Raw genomic sequence first — 3,942 nt, forward strand, 5'->3', positions numbered from 1 at the left:
GCCCTCCTTCACACACTGGGCAAAAACTGACCCATCTATAGTACTCGTACTGTCGTGATCCCAGTCAATATTTGGATTTTGTCTTGAGTGTTCCAGAGTTTTTCATTTTCCCAGAGTCCAGATGAAGTTTGCATTCCTCACGTACGTGAGCGATAATTCTTTCAATGTCTCAGATCAGTTCCTGTCGCGACAACATCAGAGTCAATGTCCCGTCCTCTACTCGGTCCGAAAGTTCACACTTCTTCATCCTCCTCTGATTCCATTTCCCAAAGAGTTTCTCAAGATTTCCAAAGCTGGAGCCTAAATTATATGGTTTGCTTCTTAAACATTTTTCCAACTGACAACTGACAATATTTTCACAGTATCTCTTCAGAATCACAGTATCTCTTCAGAATCTTGCACCATGTCCAGGGATGAGAAATCCCGTTTGGTGGAGAGATTCCCGAGGCTGGTGAGTTTCACTTTGGAACAAAGATGGTTAAGTGGCAATTTCCTGCGGTTGTTTGTAATGATGGGAGAGGGAGCGGTGGGGAATGAGCACTTTGACGAGCAGGAGGAAGTGTTGCCACTGACCCGAGTCAGAGAACAGAGGACAGGGATTAAAGGAATCTAATGAATAGCAGCACTTCTGCTTAGGACGTTCACTAACAACTGCAGAAACCCGATGTATCGAGCAGTGTATCTGGAAAGAGAAACAGAGATAATGTTTTAAATATGGGTCATTTCTGATGAAGAACTCGAGTTTCCCAAGTCTAATCAAATTACCGGCCTCCTTTGCAAAATAGGTTTTCTGAACTTTGAGCGAGAATTGTTCCAGCAGGAAAGCATTCATAACGTAGTTAGCAGGATTCGAACCTACGTGGGGAAACCCCAATGGATTTCTAATCCATCGCCTTAACCACTCGGCCATGACTACAAACAGTGGAGCAGGGTTGAGCACAGTTCATATGTGGCAGGCTTTCAAAGGTAGGTTAAATATAGTGCAGGATAGGCATGTCCCGTTGAAAGCAAAGGATGTGAAAGGCAATATTCGTGAACTGTTGATGACAGGACAATTGTACGACTCGCCAAGAGGAAAAGGGAAGCATACATAACGCCCCGGCAGCTAAGAACATAATGGTCCCTGGAGGAACATGAGAAGATTAGGACAAGTCTTAAACGAGGAATGAAGGGGGTTAAAAGGGGTCATGAAACAACTTCACGCTAGCAAAATTGAGGAGAATCCTAAAGCCTATTATTCATATATAAGAAGCAAACGGGTAACCAGAGAAAGGATTGGTCCACTGAAGGAAAATGAAGGATGGCTGTATGTCGAATCTGAGAGAGTGGGTATGATTCTGAATGATTATTTTGCATCAGTGTTCACTGAGGAGAGGAACATGATGAATGATGAGTCTAGAGTAAAACATTTGATTAGTCTGGATCATGTTGACATAAGTAGGGAAGCTGTGTTGGGCAGGCTAGGGGTAATTAATGTGGACAAATCCCCAGGAACGGATGGGATCTATCCCTGGTTCCTGAGCGAGGTGAAAGAGGACATAGCTGGGGCCCTGACAGATATCTTCGTGGCATGCTTCAGCACAGGTGAGGTTCTGGCCGACTGGAACGTTGCTCATATTGTCCCCTGTCCAAGAAGGACAGTAGGGATATTCTGGATAACTACAGAACAATGGGCCTAACATCAGTGTTGGGAAGGTTGCTGGAGAAGGTACTGAAGGATAGGATCTATTCATATTTAGAAAATAACGTGCATGTCAGTGAGAGGCACAGAGTTTATCGGGGAAGTGCCCAAATTGATAGATGAAGGAAAGGCTGTTGATGTCATATACATGCACTACAGTATGGAGTTAGATAAGGTTCCCCATGGTAACCAAATACAGAACGTAAAGTAACATGGTGTGCAGGGTGTTCTAGACAGGTGGATAAAGAATTAGTTGAGCAATAGGAGACAGAGAATGTCAGTTGAATGGAGTTTCTGGAAATGGAGAAAGATGACCAGTAGTGCTCCACAGGGGTCAGTGTTGTGGCCACTGTTGTTTGTGATATACATAAATGATCTGGAAGAGAGCACTGTTGGAATGATCAGAAAGTTTGCAGATGACACGAAGTTTTCTGGACTAGCAGAAAGTATAAGTGACTGTTTAAGAATACAGGAGGATAGAGATATACTGGAAAGTTGGGCGGAAAAGTGGCAGCTGGAGTTCAAAACAGACAACTGTGAGGTGACACATTTCGGTCAGTCTAATTCTAGCTGGGGTTATACAATGAACGGAAGAGCTTTGGGAAGTTGATGGACAGAGAGATCTGTGAGTGCAGGTCCATTATACACTGAAGGTTGCTGCACACGTGGATAGAGTAGACAAGCAGGCATACAGTATGCTTGGCTTCATTGGATGGGGTATTGAATAAAATGGCTGGCAAGTCATGTTAAAATTGAACAAAACATTGGTCTGGCCACACTTAGAATACTGTGTAAATTTCTGGTCGCCACATTAGCAAAAGGATGTGGACGCTTTGGAGAGGGAGCGTAAAAGGTTTAAGCGGATGTTGCCTCGTATAGAAGGTGCAATCTAGGAAGAGAGGTTGAGGAGGTTAGGTTTGTTTTCATGAGGAAAAAGGTGTTTGAGGGGGACCTTTTTGAGGTTTACAAAATCATAAAGGTACAGACAGGGTAGATAGAGAAAAGTTTTATTTCCCAGTTGAAGGATTAAATACCGAGAGATCACGCTTTCAAGGTGAGAGGTGAAAAGTTTAAGAGGGATACACGCGGCAACTACTTGACACAGCGGGTGGTGGGTGTCTGGAACGCGTTCCCAGCAGAGACGGGAGAGGTAATCACGGTAGATACATTGAAGATGCGTCTGGACAGATGCATGAGTAGTTGGGGAGCAGAGGGATACAGATGCTTAGGAATTGGGTGACAGATTTAAACAGTAGATTTGGATCGGCTCAGGCTTGAATGGATGAAGAGCCTGTTTCTTGTCTGTACATTTTCTTTAGTCTTTCTTCTTAAATTACGCCAATTTCATTACAAAATTTGCGAGGTCTAAGTGCCTGAAGTGAATCGATGCTGAAACACTAGTCAAAACAAATCTGAGTGATGGCTTTTGTGTGGTAGCGTGGTCGAGTGGTCTAATATGCTGGATTTTAAGCTTCAGTTTCTATCGAATCGTGGTTTCAAATACCAGCATCGTAAGTGAACTGCGATGTGGAGATGTATGTGAGCGCAGTGCGCATGCGTGGATGCCTTTTAATTTGAGTGTTTGCAGCTCCTCAGTATGCTTACCCTCTCGGTGATAAAATCAGCGACCGTCACTGAAAACAACGCAAGTTCCTGCTGTCCGACGTATCCTCATATCCCGTCGATAACATTGCTTTTGGATATCTGTGTTGCCAGTTTCTGTATCTTAAATGGTCAGCGCAGTTGGCTGAAATGTCGGTGGTTCGAGCCCACCCAGGGAATAAGCCTCAAATATTTCAGCACAAGCATTTACCCCCACCATATATTGACATTGTAACTGGGAAAACTCATCCATGATTCACCCCAAATCCGCAGGGAGTGAGACGTTTACACGCAGCAGAATACGACATCACTTCCTCCAAGCTCCCGATGCCAACAGAAAGCGGCCACTGCAGCTTCAATCAGCGACTTTCTGCCAAGCCATGGGAAACAACTCGTGCAAACTCCTTCCTTAGTAACAGCTCTTTCCGTGTGAAAGGAGCAAAACTTTCACTTTAAATTGGAAAGGGCTTCAGGACATTGGAATGTCGCTCCAGTCGTTGGAACATGTTATAAATAAAACTCCTGACTTGAAAATGAGAAGTGGTAAAGGTTTCAGGTAGAAAGAACAAAGAAAGTGTTGATTGAGACGACTCTGTCCAACACTGTAAACGGAAATGATTGGGTTTCCTTAGTTAATTTCCCGACTGATTTACTGTCTG

At 43.9% G+C, this 3,942-nt stretch overlaps 1 non-coding gene across 1 annotated transcript; it reads right to left on the reverse strand.

The window, feature by feature from the left end:
- Positions 1-834: 834 nt before the first annotated feature.
- On the reverse strand, positions 835-916 carry trnas-aga (transfer RNA serine (anticodon AGA)). The gene has a single exon. It is a non-coding gene; the product is annotated as a tRNA-Ser (tRNA).
- Between the last annotated feature and the right edge of the window lie 3,026 nt (positions 917-3,942).

This window comes from Chiloscyllium plagiosum, unplaced genomic scaffold (genome assembly GCF_037043375.1).
Source record: "Chiloscyllium plagiosum isolate Xiang-an unplaced genomic scaffold, Cpla_swu_hap1 HiC_scaffold_42, whole genome shotgun sequence".
Classification (NCBI taxonomy): domain Eukaryota; kingdom Metazoa; phylum Chordata; class Chondrichthyes; order Orectolobiformes; family Hemiscylliidae; genus Chiloscyllium; species Chiloscyllium plagiosum.